The sequence below is a fragment of the Triturus cristatus genome, chromosome 5_1 (assembly GCF_964204655.1).
Source record: "Triturus cristatus chromosome 5_1, aTriCri1.1, whole genome shotgun sequence".
Classification (NCBI taxonomy): domain Eukaryota; kingdom Metazoa; phylum Chordata; class Amphibia; order Caudata; family Salamandridae; genus Triturus; species Triturus cristatus.
Window position 1 is genome coordinate 882980058 of NC_140587.1, and position 18668 is coordinate 882998725.

General features: G+C 46.8%; 1 long non-coding RNA gene across 1 annotated transcript in view; it reads left to right on the forward strand.

Moving 5' to 3' along the window:
- LOC146831569 (uncharacterized) overlaps positions 1-18321 on the forward strand; it is a 45695-nt gene extending 27374 nt beyond the window's left edge. The window contains exons 2-3 of the long non-coding RNA XR_014961313.1: positions 16910-17289; positions 17979-18321. This is a non-coding gene — a long non-coding RNA (uncharacterized LOC146831569). The remainder of the gene's footprint in view (positions 1-16909; positions 17290-17978) is intronic.
- Positions 18322-18668: the final 347 nt, after the last annotated feature.

Below are 18668 nucleotides of genomic sequence, written 5' to 3' on the forward strand. Positions count from 1 at the left end.
CAATGGTGGGTAGGTATTTTGGCTGCAATCAGACAGAACACAAAAGAGGAGTGCACAATGAAGACCCCCACTGTTGGGCAGTCCCATGGAATTGTCAGCATAGATGTGGGTGTAGTAATTTTCCTAGAGGAAGGGTATCACAGAGGCAACCTCAGTATCCATTTGTGGAGTGGAAATTTCAACCCTGGATGCCTTGCATCCGAGTGTGGAGAGGTGCAGGCAGAGGAATAAAATCAATACAACTCCAGTTGAAACACTGAGAGATATAAGAGCCGGTGTCACTATGGTCATAGAGAACTTGGTTTCCCCACAACAGATCATACCTGGTGTGAATCTCCTGGTAATATATGCAGCCAGAAGAGCCAAACTCCATCCCAAGGGAATGATGAGTTTGGAATGGGGATTTGTGACAGGCCCTAAGAAAGTAGTTGTGTCTCCTGCATTCCCAGTGGCATGTTACTGGGAAATGTTCTTTAAGGGTCTGACTGGGCAGGGGTGGAGAGAATGATCCAAGCAAGTATACGGAATCTCGCTGAGTTGGCATATGATAAGACCAGGTCAGAAACTGCCCAGAAGTGGAGGGGTGGCTTCGCCGGCTGCAAGATGGCTGCACCTTGAGTGGGCTCTGCCGGCCAATCCAAATAGTCCAGCCAAATCCTGCTGACTGAGGGGCGCCTTGCCAACCCAGAACACCTGATGCTGTGCCTAGCACCCTGGGGTGTGAAAGATTGCTTTCGTAGGAGGTCGACTGGTGAGGAGGATGCAATAAACAAACCCGTCATGGAGCAGCCTGTAGGTGGCTGAGCAACAAGGCCGGGTGTCTGGGTACCGTATCTGTGCTGCGTTGGCCCGGGCGCGGTTCCACTTCCAACGGATGGTGAAAAACAGAAATAAAGGCTCACCTGGCTGGCAAGTAAGACAAAGCAAGAAATCGTGCCTGTAGGGCGGCCCACGACTTACTGCCATCCATGTAGAGAGTAGGGGTGATCATCGGCTCCAGAGAGCTGAAGCAGCTGCTGCCAAAGAACCACCAGGCTGCAGAGGAGACATGGACAGGACCCTAGGTGAGTGGCTCGGAGACCCGTGGGTGGGCTGGGGCATTGCTTGAGAGGGTGCACTGCTTCTGCGGAGGTGATGGGGAGCTGTGATGGGACTGGGGCGGGGGCTGTCAGGTGCTGGTGCCGCATCCCTGCTCAGTGGAGGAGCAGACCAGTGCCTTTCTCTCTGACCCGGTGAGCCTCTGCTGCAGCCCTCCCACTTGGCTCTTGCTCCCCATCTGGCGGGCTGATCTGCGAGATGACAACTGGGGGCAAAGCTGCGACAGAGGGCTCAACACATGGATCTGGCCACATTAGGCGCCACACAATGTTGATGGCCCGAGATTAAGGTAGAGGCTGGGGTCGGAAATTTTGTGGAAAGGGCTCACCCACGGCCAGAGTTTCGGCCAATGAGGACACCCTGACAGAGGACAAACAGCGGCTGCTTAAGATGGATAAGGTGCTTGAACTGATCAAAGCCAAGAATGACGACTTGGAATCGAGTAACAGGAAAAATAACCTCCACATCACAGCAGTACCGGAGTCTACTGCAATATCGCGGATGGAGGATTATGTGGAGGCACTGCTGCGTGAACTCTTTTGAAATTTTCTCTCCATGGTCTTTATTGTGGAGCGGGCACACAGATCGCTGGGGCCCAGACCACCGCCAGGGGTGCCTGCATGTCCAATAAAGGCCAAACTGTTAAATTACAGAGACCAGGATGTCATTCTACAATCCGCACGAGAAATGAAAGAGGTGAGGCACCAAGGAAATGCTCTCTCTTCTTTTCTGGTTTTTACACTGTCAGTTCAGGCTGCGAATCATCCTAAAACAAGAAGTACCTTATGCCCTGCTTTACCCGGCCAAACTGTTTATCAAGAGAGGGGACAAGATGCAGTTCTTCACGGACCCGAAGGCCGCACTGACAATCGCCAAGAAACTGGAAAGAACATAATGGGCACCCTCCAAGACCCCTGGCCACCAAGGAGAAGCCACCACCAGCGTCAATGATTAATGAATCAACACTAAGGGTTGCTGGTGAGCTGGACTAGAGTGAGCTGACACGAGAACTGAAACACGCTCGCAGAAAGGATATGCCCCCTAGGGAGGCAGGACACTAGCTATTCTAGTTTGCAGTATTAAAAAGTCCACATTCCCGAGTATGGCTTGGCCACTCAGTCCTTGTTGACAGGGGAGACCGCTGGAAGAGGTCATGCCCCCCCAGGATAATTCCGTGAGTACTTTCAGACAGACTTTGTAAATTGGGGATTGGGAAGGAGGGCGGGCAGACTGTCACAACCTAATTGGGCAGTTGATGTAGGAGGGCGGGGAGGGATTGGGAGTTTGGAGTTTGGGTTTCCTTTTCAATGGGGTACTGTTTGGGGGCAAAGTGCAGGAGGGTGGGGTTTGTTTACGAGGAAGGAACAGAGATGACAGGCCAGATGGGTAAAAAATGTGCTTGGCAGTACAGTTGCAACACACGTGGCAGATGTGAGTGCACCCTCATCCCCCTTTGTGAAATGTCACGTACTCCCTCACATCATAAAATGCCCATGACATGCACCGCACTACATGGCTAAGATAACCTGCATAACATGGAATGTCCGAGGTCTTAATGACCACTGGAAATCTAGGCTAGTTCATGCCTACCTTGCTAGACAGGGAGTGGATGTGTGCTTCATGCAAGAGACACACCTGATGGAGGCCAATGAGGCCAGACTCAGTGACTGCTGGTGTGGAGAAACGTACTCATCTGTATATTCTAATTATGGAGGAAATACATTCTACTATAGTAGACTACTTCGCAAACAACATGGGCTGGGCTCCCGGTTTTACAAGCCCCATCAGCTCAACTGTCAGAAAACCCACTACTGCCCCTGCTGCAAGACAAAGGGTCAGCAGGTAGGGCTGCCGAGCCGGGAGTTAAAACTAATGCGGATCTGTTTCACGGAAGACAGTTCCTTGAATCACTGTCTAACCCTTCTGTGTGGGAGGCCACAGCGCTGGACATGCTGCTACATTACCGATTCCAAGCGACCTGCCGGGCAACCTATGACACCTTCCCTGAGCCCCCCCGGCCCTCGCTGCACTGGAGCACCTGTATGTCACTACGTCCCTGAGGAAAATTGTTACTAGGTTATACATGATCACATTGAAGTCCCCCCAACTGGGTGCATCTTGGGCGAGAGAGGAATGGGAGTAGGAGCTGGGTGTTGAGGTCGTAGAGGACAGGTGGGCATACTGTTGCGGGCAAACGGAACGCCTATTCCCCAATTACAGACTACAATTGATCTACTTCAAATAACTTCACAAACTATACCGTACACAACTGCACTTACACAAAATGGGGCTGCAGGAAACCTCAAACTGCAGTCGATGCTCCGCAAATGGATCCACGTTTCTCCACTTGGCCAAGGAGTACCCAAGGGTGGCAAAATTATAGGGGAGGGCATGTGACACAATTTGCTGCATTAAGGAGGCCGACCTGCCTTCGCACCCTGTGACATATCTGCTGGGTTATGTTGAGGAGACACCTGTTGCAAACTGCCGGCTGGTGGCGATGCTGCTATTGCAGGCAAAGCGCAGGGTCGCAATCATTGGAGCCAGCAGCCTGGACCCATACATGCTTAATGGTTATCATCTGCTGCCCACTGTCAGGAGCAACTCAACACATATTGGGAAATCATGCCAGAGAGATCAACACCATTAGATATCTGGGAACCCTTTGCCTCGCACCTCAGAGATAGAGCTGCCAACACAACAGATGGGCCGGAGTAGGCTGCACAAGGATGCATGTGGCTGGGAGGCTTGGGACAGGAGGGAAGGGATGGGGTTATTGCAAACTACTGCTCTAAATTGCAATGTTATATGACTGCTAGGATGGAGGGTGCTGCTTGGACTGCCTCTCCGTATTGACATGCTCGCTATTTTTTATCAAGGACCCATATGAGCTATTAAACCTGTACTGGAAACTCTTGATTGGTATGCAAACATGTTTTGTTAAAAACAAAAAAAACTGCCTAGAAGGGAAATGCTGTACACTAGGACCTTGGAACTATGGTTAAATCATCCAATGACAAGGGAAAGGGCAAATGGTCTGTTTATCTAGCCTAAGGAACTCCAGTAGTGAATGAATCTGACCCTGAGGGTGAGGATCTGACATATGAGGTAGGGATTCCACTCCTACAAGATCTGCCCCTTGACAAAATTGACAGGCGCTGGTGGACCCTCCAGATAGGAGTTCTGTCAGGGACCGAGAAAGTGTCCTGCGTTTGAGAGCCTGAGGCACACCTCCTCCAGGCAAGAGAAGAATAATGTCAGTGGATTCTGGAAAGTCTACTGGGGTTAGGGAGTCCTATATACTGAGGCCAGAAAACCTCAAGGAGGGAGACACCAGTAGGTTGGAGGTCCCCAAAAAGTATAGTGAATTGCTCCTCACATTGAGCCATGATATCCCCTTGGCATGTCATTTGGTTCTGATTAAGACTTGGAGTAGTTTGGATAACCACTTCTATTGGCCCAACATGTCTGCCAAAGTGAAGGAATGTTGCAGCTCCTGTGCAACCTGGCAGGCCAGTGGCTAGACAGGGAGCAAGCCGAAGGCTCACTTGATACCACTGCCAGTGTTTGGGACTCCTTTTCAGAAGGTGGAGGTGGACATTGTTGGTTCCCTAGACCCACCAACTTCATCAGGGAACAGATATATCTTGGTGATATTGGACCATGCCACAGGATATCACTAAAAAGTACCCCTCAGGACAGTCACTACTTCTTCAGTGGCTAGGGCCCCTACTTGGTGTGTTCACCAGAGTGTGTTTCCCAAAAGAGGTGGTCTCAAATAGAGGTATAAATTTCATGTCTTGCTGTATAAAGGCACTGGGGGAGGAAAGAGGTGTTACCTGCAAGTTCACCACCCCATATCATCCCAAGGCTATTGGTCTGGTGGAAATGTTCAAAAAGACCCTGAACGGCATGATCATGGGTTTGTATGGCAAACTCGAGAGGAGATGGGATATTCTCCTCCCATACCTATTGTTTGCATACAGTGAGGTGCCACACAAGGGGTGAGCTTCAGCACCTTTGAGTTGTTGTTTGGGCACTCTGTCAGATGGACATTTTGCTTGGTGAGAGAGTCTTGGGAAAACCTCTCAAGGAAGCCAAGCTCAATGTGCTGAAGTATGTACTAGGTCTGAGATCTTGCATGACAAAGTACATGTATAAAGCAACAAGAAAACTGGAGGCCAGCCAAGAGCTCATGAAGCTCTGGTATGACCAAAATGCTACAATGCCTGAGTATACTCCAGGACAATTGGCATGGGTGATGGACCCTGGGACTCCCATGGCCCTCCAGGACAAGTAGACTGGGACCTACCAAATTCTAGAGAAGAACAGTGAGGTTATCTAGCTGGTAGACTTTATTACCCCCAGAACCACCACAGGGTCCTTCATGTCAATAGGTTGAAACCCCACCAAGACAGGGCAGACATGACCATGTTGATGGTCACATATGAAGGAGGAGAGGAGATGACTGAGCCACTGCCAGAACTACTCTCTACCAATGTGCAAGATGGGCCAGTGGAGGGGGTTGCAATCTTTTCCAAATTGACAGACCAGCAACACAGAGACTGCAAGCAGGTGTTGGAACAGTTTCCTTGTCTGTTCTCTATGACCCTAGCTATCACCAACTGGTGCACACGACATTGACACTGGTGACAGCCCAAACTTCAAACCATTTTGGATTGGGTAGCTCCTACAACCCAGATACAAGTCAGGGCATTCCTTGGTCTGACTGGGTAATATAGAAGATTTGTTCAGATCTATGGGACCATTGTGACTCTCCGGACAGAAATTAATTCTAAAAAGCAGCCCAAGAAAGTAATTTGGACCGCAGCGTGTCAGAATGCCTGTGACACTCTGAAAGAGGCTATGCATTCAGCACCAGTGTTACTGGTCCATGACTACACAAAGGAATATGTGGTTCAGACACATGCTTCAGAACAAGGGTTTGGGGCAGTGTTTACACAAGTAAATCAGGAGGGTATAGATCAGTCAGTTGCCTTTATTATCAGGCGACTTCTCTCCAGAGAACAAGAATGAAGTGCTATTGAGAGGGAAGCCTTTGCTGTGGTCTGTTTCCTGAAGAAGTTGAGGCAGTACCTGTTTGCTTCTCACTTCTATGTGCAAACTGGCCACAGACCTCTAAGATAGGTCAAGCAGATGAGGGGGAGAATCCTAAACTGTTGATGTGGTCCATTTCCCTACAGCAATAGATTTCACAGTGGAACACAGACCTGGAACTGCCCATTCCAATGCAGATGGACTTTCCAGGTTTTTCCATGTAGCTGGAGAGGACTACGAGGGTTAAGGTTAGTTACCCATCACCTTCCACCTATGGTGGGGCTGTGTGAGAAAGTCCGCCTTTTTGCCCTGATCACCCCTATCTTTTGATTGATACTGGTGATAACTGACTCTGACTGTGTCCCGTGCTCTGCTAACCAGACTCTGTGTAAAAGGTAAATGGAAATTAGGTGTAATTATGAGTGGTATCACAACCAAACTGTAAGCCCCTCGTATATGGTAAGGCATGTAGGTTATGATGCCCATCAGAATTAATGCACTTATGTGCACTCTGCTCTGTTGCCTGCTGCAATTTTAAAGGCAACTCTGCTTTGCAGGCTGCTTTTAAAAGTAAATTAATATGCAAATTCAATTTTGGAATTGAAGGTACTTACAAAGTCTCAAACTACTGTATTTTTAGATATGCCACCTCCAAGGTCTCCCCTACATGCCCGAGGGGTAGGGTGCCTTGTAATTATAAGCAGATATATTATAAAAGATGTTGTATGTGCCCTGGTGAGAGAAAAACTGCCTATGTTGTTTTCCCCCATTGTAGCACATTGGCCCTATAGGGTAACATGAGGATAGTTTAAGAAAGTATACATATTGGCAGGATCCAGCTAAAAATATACTTCAAAGTATGAAAATGATAGTTAGAATAAATCCAACAACTTGCCAAAGTTCTATGTATTATAACTATCACTGAAAATAAGTTATAGAACTTTCTTTTCTGATGAACTATAAGCCAACCTTCCAGCAGCCTCTCCTGATTAAACAGCCTTTGGCAGGCTGAGCCAAATTGCTCTAATGAGGGGTGAAGTGACCTGCAGAGAGACAAAGGACATCTGGTGGGAGGAGATTTGCAGCTGAAGAGCAAAAGGCAGGAATTGAGCTGGGTAGCCAAACTGATCTTTAAAGATGGAATGACATTTAGGACAGGACACAGACTCACCCCCACATCCTGCATCCCTATACGGACAGGAGCCCCAGAAATTGAATTTGCAGAGGATCTGGTGGGGAGTGTTAGGTAAACTTAGTCTTGACAGTGGGTTGGCTTAGCCAGATTTTAACCTTGAGGAGAGCGTTTTTTTTCATTTTGGATTTTAAAGGAATAGTACTTTCTGGGACAAGAATATGCTACACTTTGGAGGAAGGTGTCAGACTGAGGGTGGCATTCTTCTCCCCATTGGTCAAGGATACCCCTTGCTTGTCAACCAAGAACACTGGATAAACATGTGAGAACTGCCTAGCTACTCAGATCTCTGTCTGAAAATACAAGAAGAAGAAGGACTGCCCTTATGAAATGCTGTCCTGCACCAAGAGGACTGTCTGCTTAATGTTATGTTGTGTTATTTTATGTTAAATGGGTTTTAATATAGTACTCATCCCTGAAGATACATATAGTCTTTCTAACAGGCAAGAGATGAGAGGGTATCAAGAGAGCAGCTAGTTTGAACAGCCATGTTTTGAGATGTTTTTAAAACTGGAAAAACTAGGACATGCACGAATAAGGGAGCATATTCCAGTGGTGCAGGACGACATAGCAAAATGCCCGGCCTCTATATTTTGACATGCAAATGCATCAAGGTTTTAGCAGAAGATGATTTTATGATCTTATATATCTTATATTTCTGTTAGGGCGGTATGGGGTAAGTCCGTCCTGAAGATAATTTTGGCCTAGTCCCGACATTGATTTGTAAGTGAGGCGACAGGGCTCTCTTTTTAATGGGGAGCCAGTGGAGTGCTCCAAGTACAGCTGCTGCACATTTTGGTAACTACAGCCCTGTGGAATTTGCCTTGCTTTAAAAAGTGAAGGAGTGGACTCTGTGAAAGCAACAGGTTAAAAGAGCTCCACCTCCATCATCTCCAGCAAGAAGAAAGCAGCTGACTATCTTTAGATGGACTTTACATCATTTAGGGGCATATGTATGAAAGCAAAAATTAGTTGCAAACGCTGCGAATCGCAAAAAACAGCGGGGCATATGTATCAAACGATTTTGTATTCGCAAACGCTGCGAATCGCAAAAAAACAGCGTTTGCGAATATAAAATCGCAAAATGAAATGTATGAGGCATTTCAGCCTCGCATTCTTAACCCCTTCGGTGCTCATGACGGAATGGTTCCGTCATGACCCACGGTTGAGCTGTGCTCATGACGGAACCATTCCGTCATGACCACACCCGCGCAAGATTCCGCCAGCACAGCGGCGGAATCTGCGCAGCATCGAAGGGGTTAAGGAATCGCTAATTTTGCGATTTCTTAAGTTTGCATAAGCATTTAAGAAATCGCAAATTGCGATTTCTTAAATGCTATGTAACACGCACCCAAGTTGTGCGATTTCTCCTTAAGAAATCGCAAATTACCACGAACTTCAAGTTGGTGGTAATTCACGATTTCTTTGCAAAATGCACTTTTTTGCATTTTTCAAAGTGCAATGTGGCGCACATACATGCCCTTAGGGCATGTATGTGCGCCATATGCGCACACATGCTGATTTCAGGGGTGCATCAGGGTGTCATCATGACACCCTTGCACCTTTGAAAATATTCTCAATTTGCGATTAGCAAATAGCGATTCGCAAATTGAGAAGGACTTCACATTCATTGCTATGGGCCTCCTGACCCATAGGAATGAATGGGAAGGTATTCCTTAATTGCGATTTCGCAATTTGCTAATCGCAATTAAGGAATTTTAAGAATTCGCAAAATTTGTGCGAATTTTTAGATACATCCCATTTTCCAATTCTCAAATAGCGATTCTCAAAAAATCGCTATTTGAGAATCGCAAATGGAGATGTTGATACATATGCCCCAGCGTTTGCGACTGATTTTTCGCAATTTCATATGTATGACACACATCCACACTGAAAACTAAGATATCGCTAAATTAGCGATTTCTTAGGCTACGAAACATGAAAACTGCGATTTTCCTTGCGAATACTAAATTAGCGATTTTTTAACTTAGCGAAAATCGCTAAAAAGAAATCGCAAATTAAGAATTCGCAAACACATGTATGAAAAAGTCGGAAATTGCAATTTCAGGAAATTCGCAATTTAAGAAATCGCTATTAACACCAATTGCATGCAGGTTGTAAACTGGTGCAAGGTACTTAAACCACCCCACAATGCAACAGACCCACCCACAATGGCAGCAATGTTCGTGATAGCCAGGAGGCTGCGTTTTCGGGACCTTGCACAGAGGAAAATGAGACAAGAACGTATATTCAGGCTGCGCATCACTCTGTTCCAGCACACTGAAAAGGACATCTATGACAAGTACAGACTGCACCCACAGACCATAATGGACCTGATTGAGGAGCTGAAACCCTACTTGGAGCACCCTACACGCAGGACACAAACAATTCCGACACATGTGCAGGTCCTGTTCTCCCTGCACCTCCTGGCGTCAGGGAGTTTTCAACGGGTAATAGCGGAGGTTGTTGGGGTGTCACAGAGTGCACTTTCGCACTTCTTACATGCCTTTCTAGATGCAATGCTACAGAGGCTCTCACATCACATTTACTTCCCCACCACCCAACAGGCATTACAGCAAACAAAACTGGACTTTTACCAGATTGCACATTTCCCCCAGGTCATTGGCTGCATCGATGGGATCCATGTGGCCATCACACCCCATCAGCAACTGAATATGTCAGGTGGGCATACTGTTGCGGGCAAACGGAACGCCTATTCCCCAATTACAGACTACAATTGATCTACTTCAAATAACTTCACAAACTATACCGTACACAACTGCACTTACACAAAATGGGGCTGCAGGAAACCTCAAACTGCAGTCGATGCTCCGCAAATGGATCCACGTTTCTCCACTTGGCCAAGGAGTACCCAAGGGTGGCAAAATTATAGGGGAGGGCATGTGACACAATTTGCTGCATTAAGGAGGCCGACCTGCCTTCGCACCCTGTGACATATCTGCTGGGTTATGTTGAGGAGACACCTGTTGCAAACTGCCGGCTGGTGGCGATGCTGCTATTGCAGGCAAAGCGCAGGGTCGCAATCATTGGAGCCAGCAGCCTGGACCCATACATGCTTAATGGTTATCATCTGCTGCCCACTGTCAGGAGCAACTCAACACATATTGGGAAATCATGCCAGAGAGATCAACACCATTAGATATCTGGGAACCCTTTGCCTCGCACCTCAGAGATAGAGCTGCCAACACAACAGATGGGCCGGAGTAGGCTGCACAAGGATGCATGTGGCTGGGAGGCTTGGGACAGGAGGGAAGGGATGGGGTTATTGCAAACTACTGCTCTAAATTGCAATGTTATATGACTGCTAGGATGGAGGGTGCTGCTTGGACTGCCTCTCCGTATTGACATGCTCGCTATTTTTTATCAAGGACCCATATGAGCTATTAAACCTGTACTGGAAACTCTTGATTGGTATGCAAACATGTTTTGTTAAAAACAAAAAAAAACTGCCTAGAAGGGAAATGCTGTACACTAGGACCTTGGAACTATGGTTAAATCATCCAATGACAAGGGAAAGGGCAAATGGTCTGTTTATCTAGCCTAAGGAACTCCAGTAGTGAATGAATCTGACCCTGAGGGTGAGAATCTGACATATGAGGTAGGGATTCCACTCCTACAAGATCTGCCCCTTGACAAAATTGACAGGCGCTGGTGGACCCTCCAGATAGGAGTTCTGTCAGGGACCGAGAAAGTGTCCTGCGTTTGAGAGCCTGAGGCACACCTCCACCAGGCAAGAGAAGAATAATGTCAGTGGATTCTGGAAAGTCTACTGGGGTTAGGGAGTCCTATATACTGAGGCCAGAAAACCTCAAGGAGGGAGACACCAGTAGGTTGGAGGTCCCCAAAAAGTATAGTGAATTGCTCCTCACATTGAGCCATGATATCCCCTTGGCATGTCATTTGGTTCTGATTAAGACTTGGAGTAGTTTGGATAACCACTTCTATTGGCCCAACATGTCTGCCAAAGTGAAGGAATGTTGCAGCTCCTGTGCAACCTGGCAGGCCAGTGGCTAGACAGGGAGCAAGCCGAAGGCTCACTTGATACCACTGCCAGTGTTTGGGACTCCTTTTCAGAAGGTGGAGGTGGACATTGTTGGTTCCCTAGACCCACCAACTTCATCAGGGAACAGATATATCTTGGTGATATTGGACCATGCCACAGGATATCACTAAAAAGTACCCCTCAGGACAGTCACTACTTCTTCAGTGGCTAGGGCCCCTACTTGGTGTGTTCACCAGAGTGTGTTTCCCAAAAGAGGTGGTCTCAAATAGAGGTATAAATTTCATGTCTTGCTGTATAAAGGCACTGGGGGAGGAAAGAGGTGTTACCTGCAAGTTCACCACCCCATATCATCCCAAGGCTATCGGTCTGGTGGAAATGTTCAAAAAGACCCTGAACGGCATGATCATGGGTTTGTATGGCAAACTCGAGAGGAGATGGGATATTCTCCTCCCATACCTATTGTTTGCATACAGTGAGGTGCCACACAAGGGGTGAGCTTCAGCACCTTTGAGTTGTTGTTTGGGCACTCTGTCAGATGGACATTTTGCTTGGTGAGAGAGTCTTGGGAAAACCTCTCAAGGAAGCCAAGCTCAATGTGCTGAAGTATGTACTAGGTCTGAGATCTTGCATGACAAAGTACATGTATAAAGCAACAAGAAAACTGGAGGCCAGCCAAGAGCTCATGAAGCTCTGGTATGACCAAAATGCTACAATGCCTGAGTATACTCCAGGACAATTGGCATGGGTGATGGACCCTGGGACTCCCATGGCCCTCCAGGACAAGTAGACTGGGACCTACCAAATTCTAGAGAAGAACAGTGAGGTTATCTAGCTGGTAGACTTTATTACCCCCAGAACCACCACAGGGTCCTTCATGTCAATAGGTTGAAACCCCACCAAGACAGGGCAGACATGACCATGTTGATGGTCACATATGAAGGAGGAGAGGAGATGACTGAGCCACTGCCAGAACTACTCTCTACCAATGTGCAAGATGGGCCAGTGGAGGGGGTTGCACTCTTTTCCAAATTGACAGACCAGCAACACAGAGACTGCAAGCAGGTGTTGGAACAGTTTCCTTGTCTGTTCTCTATGACCCTAGCTATCACCAACTGGTGCACACGACATTGACACTGGTGACAGCCCAAACTTCAAACCATTTTGGATTGGGTAGCTCCTACAACCCAGATACAAGTCAGGGCATTCCTTGGTCTGACTGGGTAATATAGAAGATTTGTTCAGATCTATGGGACCATTGTGACTCTCCGGACAGAAATTAATTCTAAAAAGCAGCCCAAGAAAGTAATTTGGACCGCAGCGTGTCAGAATGCCTGTGACACTCTGAAAGAGGCTATGCATTCAGCACCAGTGTTACTGGTCCATGACTACACAAAGGAATATGTGGTTCAGACACATGCTTCAGAACAAGGGTTTGGGGCAGTGTTTACACAAGTAAATCAGGATGGTATAGATCAGTCAGTTGCCTTTATTATCAGGCGACTTCTCTCCAGAGAACAAGAATGAAGTGCTATTGAGAGGGAAGCCTTTGCTGTGGTCTGTTTCCTGAAGAAGTTGAGGCAGTACCTGTTTGCTTCTCACTTCTATGTGCAAACTGGCCACAGACCTCTAAGATAGGTCAAGCAGATGAGGGGGAGAATCCTAAACTGTTGATGTGGTCCATTTCCCTACAGCAATAGATTTCACAGTGGAACACAGACCTGGAACTGCCCATTCCAATGCAGATGGACTTTCCAGGTTTTTCCATGTAGCTGGAGAGGACTACCAGGGTTAAGGTTAGTTACCCATCACCTTCCACCTATGGTGGGGCTGTGTGAGAAAGTCCGCCTTTTTGCCCTGATCACCCCTATCTTTTGATTGATACTGGTGATAACTGACTCTGACTGTGTCCCGTACTCTGCTAACCAGACTCTGTGTAAAAGGTAAATGGAAATTAGGTGTAATTATGAGTGGTATCACAACCAAACTGTAAGCCCCTCGTATATGGTAAGGCATGTAGGTTATGATGCCCATCAGAATTAATGCACTTATGTGCACTCTGCTCTGTTGCCTGCTGCAATTTTAAAGGCAACTCTGCTTTGCAGGCTGCTTTTAAAAGTAAATTAATATGCAAATTCAATTTTGGAATTGAAGGTACTTACAAAGTCTCAAACTACTGTAGTTTTAGATATGCCACCTCCAAGGTCTCCCCTACATGCCCTAGGGGTAGGGTGCCTTGTAATTATAAGCAGATATATTATAAAAGATGTTGTATGTGCCCTGGTGAGAGAAAAACTGCCTATGTTGTTTTCCCCCATTGTAGCACATTGGCCCTATAGGGTAACATGAGGATAGTTTAAGAAAGTATACATATTGGCAGGATCCAGCTAAAAATATACTTCAAAGTATGAAAATGATAGTTAGAATAAATCCAACAACTTGCCAAAGTTCTATGTATTATAACTATCACTGAAAATAAGTTATAGAACTTTCTTTTCTGATGAACTATAAGCCAACCTTCCAGCAGCCTCTCCTGATTAAACAGCCTTTGGCAGGCTGAGCCAAATTGCTCTAATGAGGGGTGAAGTGACCTGCAGAGAGACAAAGGACATCTGGTGGGAGGAGATTTGCAGCTGAAGAGCAAAAGGCAGGAATTGAGCTGGGTAGCCAAACTGATCTTCAAAGATGGAATGACATTTAGGACAGGACACAGACTCACCCCCACATCCTGCATCCCTATACGGACAGGAGCCCCAGAAATTGAATTTGCAGAGGATCTGGTGGGGAGTGTTAGGTAAACTTAGTCTTGACAGTGGGTTGGCTTAGCCAGATTTTAACCTTGAGGAGAGCGTTTTTTTTCATTTTGGATTTTAAAGGAATAGTACTTTCTGGGACAAGAATATGCTACACTTTGGAGGAAGGTGTCAGACTGAGGGTGGCATTCTTCTCCCCATTGGTCAAGGATACCCCTTGCTTGTCAACCAAGAACACTGGATAAACATGTGAGAACTGCCTAGCTACTCAGATCTCTGTCTGAAAATACAAGAAGAAGAAGGACTGCCCTTATGAAATGCTGTCCTGCACCAAGAGGACTGTCTGCTTAATGTTATGTTGTGTTATTTTATGTTAAATGGGTTTTAATATAGTACTCATCCCTGAAGATACATATAGTCTTTCTAACAGGCAAGAGATGAGAGGGTATCAAGAGAGCAGCTAGTTTGAACAGCCATGTTTTGAGATGTTTTTAAAACTGGAAAAACTAGGACATGCACGAATAAGGGAGCATATTCCAGTGGTGCAGGACGACATAGCAAAATGCCCGGCCTCTATATTTTGACATGCAAATGCATCAAGGTTTTAGCAGAAGATGATTTTATGATCTTATATATCTTATATTTCTGTTAGGGCGGTATGGGGTAAGTCCGTCCTGAAGATAATTTTGGCCTAGTCCCGACATTGATTTGTAAGTGAGGCGACAGGGCTCTCTTTTTAATGGGGAGCCAGTGGAGTGCTCCAAGTACAGCTGCTGCACATTTTGGTAACTACAGCCCTGTGGAATTTGCCTTGCTTTAAAAAGTGAAGGAGTGGACTCTGTGAAAGCAACAGGTTAAAAGAGCTCCACCTCCATCATCTCCAGCAAGAAGAAAGCAGCTGACTATCTTTAGATGGACTTTACATCATTTAGGGGCATATGTATGAAAGCAAAAATTAGTTGCAAACGCTGCGAATCGCAAAAAACAGCGGGGCATATGTATCAAACGATTTTGTATTCGCAAACGCTGCGAATCGCAAAAAAACAGCGTTTGCGAATATAAAATCGCAAAATGAAATGTATGAGGCATTTCAGCCTCGCATTCTTAAGGAATCGCTAATTTTGCGATTTCTTAAGTTTGCATAAGCATTTAAGAAATCGCAAATTGCGATTTCTTAAATGCTATGTAACACGCACCCAAGTTGTGCGATTTCTCCTTAAGAAATCGCAAATTACCACGAACTTCAAGTTGGTGGTAATTCACGATTTCTTTGCAAAATGCACTTTTTTGCATTTTTCAAAGTGCAATGTGGCGCACATACATGCCCTTAGGGCATGTATGTGCGCCATATGCGCACACATGCTGATTTCAGGGGTGCATCAGGGTGTCATCATGACACCCTTGCACCTTTGAAAATATTCTCAATTTGCGATTAGCAAATAGCGATTCGCAAATTGAGAAGGACTTCACATTCATTGCTATGGGCCTCCTGACCCATAGGAATGAATGGGAAGGTATTCCTTAATTGCGATTTCGCAATTTGCTAATCGCAATTAAGGAATTTTAAGAATTCGCAAAATTTGTGCGAATTTTTAGATACATCCCATTTTCCAATTCTCAAATAGCGATTCTCAAAAAATCGCTATTTGAGAATCGCAAATGGAGATGTTGATACATATGCCCCAGCGTTTGCGACTGATTTTTCGCAATTTCATATGTATGACACACATCCACACTGAAAACTAAGATATCGCTAAATTAGCGATTTCTTAGGCTACGAAACATGAAAACTGCGATTTTCCTTGCGAATACTAAATTAGCGATTTTTTAACTTAGCGAAAATCGCTAAAAAGAAATCGCAAATTAAGAATTCGCAAACACATGTATGAAAAAGTCGGAAATTGCAATTTCAGGAAATTCGCAATTTAAGAAATCGCTATTAACACCAATTGCATGCAGGTTGTAAACTGGTGCAAGGTACTTAAACCACCCCACAATGCAACAGACCCACCCACAATGGCAGCAATGTTCGTGATAGCCAGGAGGCTGCGTTTTCGGGACCTTGCACAGAGGAAAATGAGACAAGAACGTATATTCAGGCTGCGCATCACTCTGTTCCAGCACACTGAAAAGGACATCTATGACAAGTACAGACTGCACCCACAGACCATAATGGACCTGATTGAGGAGCTGAAACCCTACTTGGAGCACCCTACACGCAGGACACAAACAATTCCGACACATGTGCAGGTCCTGTTCTCCCTGCACCTCCTGGCGTCAGGGAGTTTTCAACGGGTAATAGCGGAGGTTGTTGGGGTGTCACAGAGTGCACTTTCGCACTTCTTACATGCCTTTCTAGATGCAATGCTACAGAGGCTCTCACATCACATTTACTTCCCCACCACCCAACAGGCATTACAGCAAACAAAACTGGACTTTTACCAGATTGCACATTTCCCCCAGGTCATTGGCTGCATCGATGGGACCCATGTGGCCATCACACCCCATCAGCAACTGAATATGTCTACAGAAATCGGAAATGCTACCATTCCCTCAATATACAGATTGTGTGCAACGCAAAGTATATCATCACTGACATCGTACCAAAATACCCCGGCAGTACACATGACTCTTTCATCTTCAGACACAGTGGAATACACAGACGTCTGAGTGCTGAAGAGTTTGGGGAGGGATACCTGGTAGGTAAATACATGGCACACATCAATACATCCACTACATCACTTGAGGGGGGCGACATTGACTTACCTATTGTGTCTGTCCCTGCAGGTGACAGTGCCTATGCAGTGCGGGACTTCATCCTGACCCCATATCTGGATCCTGCAAATGCAAGTGAGAGGAGCTACAACAGGGCACACAGATCTACACGCCGCGTCATTGAGCGTACCTTTGGAATCCTGAAGAGCCGCTTCAGGTGCCTGCATAAAAGTGGAAGCGCACTGCAATACAGCCCTGAGACCTGCTGTAAAATCGTGGCAAGCCGTGCAATGCTACATAACATGGCAATGAGGAAAGGCACCACAATTGATGCGAGCGATACAGACACATCGGATGACGAGCGCCCTGCTCCCCCTGCCAGACCTGCAGCAGGAGTTGGGGCAGCTGCTGGACGCCAGAGACGGACTGAGATCACACAAAACTACTTCTAGGTGAGTAATGATGAAATGAGACAAAAAAGCTTGATAATGTGTGCAGTGTTTAATCACACTTCACAAAAAAGAAAATTGTAGCTGTCCCCAGCACATGTTACGCACACAGTGCAGGTAAGGCACAAGTAACTGTGCAAACAGCATTGTAGGGTTCAGTCACCGTGTTGCAGTAAGTGTCACCGCACATGTTCACCTCCTTCGGTAACGTCCAGGCTGAGTGCCCCCCATGGTGTTCCCTTGGCCTGCACCCTGTCTGGCACTGCGTCGTCTGTCCCCTGGCAATGTAGGAGTGATGCTGCTCCTACTGGAGGTGTCTTCACTCTCGGCAGAGGCCATGAGTGCGCTGCCACCTGCGTTGGCCGTCTGCAGCTGCTCCACAGCAGTGGTTACCTGTGCAAGTCCTCGGGCTATATCCTGGCAGCAGTGCGCCATTTCGACCTGCATAGTGACGCATCTGCGTGTGAGGGTGCTGGTGGTGGTGCAGAGGCGGTTCACGGCCTTTGTATAGTTGTTGAGGCGTGCATTGGACGTCGGCCAGCCCTATCACTGGCAGCTTGGTTGTGCCGCAAAGTGTCGCATAGCTCACGGATCGCCCCTGCCATGACCATGAAGCCCTCCCCCATGTTCTTGTGGTCCTTGTGTATGCGGCATAGCTGCCTGTTGGTTGACCTCAGTGCTTTGCTTTGCAGGTGCTGTTCCTGCAGCATGCTATGTTCCAGCCCTGAGAAGACGGATCCTTCGCCTTCAGTCGCAGTGCTGCTCCTGGGCCTTGACCTGCGTGTGTCCTGTGGTCTACTCCTTGGCCTTTCTGTGTCCTGAATGGGCATGTGTGACACACCCTGACTCCCCTCTCTCCTGTCACTGTCATCCCCTGTGGCAGGTAATTCGTCCTCAAATGGAGGCAGTGGGGGCACATGTGCGCGCTTCCTGCGCTGGATTGGATTCTGCTCAGTGTCGTCACTGGTGTCCTCAGGCTGTGCAGGCTCCTCTCCCTCTGCGCTGTCTTCCCGTGCCCTGGATTGTGCTGTGGATGTAAAGGGGACTACATGAGTTTGTGTATTTGTCTGCATTTGGCAATCAATAAAGTTCCTACAGTTTGTTTTGGCTAACCTCTGACACTGTATCATTCACTTATCCCCAACCCACATGTTGCATTAAATTTCCTTTGTCTCATGGACCCACTGTCAGACATAGTACTATGAGTCCCATGATGCATTGCTGGGTGTGCTGTAAGACTTGGACTGGAATTACATTTTGGGAGGTTACTATGTGCATTTGGCGAAGTGTGCATGGGATGGGGATGAGTGCAGATTGATTTTGCATGCATCTTACCTTGGCTGCTGGATGCAGGGTCGGAGCTGTCTATGTCAGCCACACCA